The sequence below is a fragment of the Catharus ustulatus genome, chromosome 9 (genome assembly GCF_009819885.2).
Source record: "Catharus ustulatus isolate bCatUst1 chromosome 9, bCatUst1.pri.v2, whole genome shotgun sequence".
NCBI classification, from domain to species: domain Eukaryota; kingdom Metazoa; phylum Chordata; class Aves; order Passeriformes; family Turdidae; genus Catharus; species Catharus ustulatus.
In genome coordinates, this window is record NC_046229.1 from 25518370 (window position 1) to 25518725 (window position 356).

Here is a 356-nt window from a genome sequence, read left to right on the forward strand (position 1 = left end):
TAGGTGCCGTGGGATGCCCCCTCTGACACTGGCTAAGAGTAGAACATCACCAACTTCACCTGCCTAAGGAGTGGCTTCAGTTCTTGCAGCTAAGGGAAGGTGAGACATGACATTCTCCCCATAATGCTTAGGCAGCAGTGCTTACCAAGTCTCTGCTCCCCCCTAGAAATGGCCTCTCCATGCCTTTTCAGGGGCAAGAGGAAGATTTTGTTAGCTGGGTTGTCTCATGGCTGGCCTGAGGAGGTTCCCCTGCTGTGGGGCACTGAGCTGGTTGTGTTACAACTGCCCACTGCTAATCAGGGTTTGGTTGGTCACTGTATTGAGAGGCCCAAAGGGCTCACACTAAAGCTACTGAA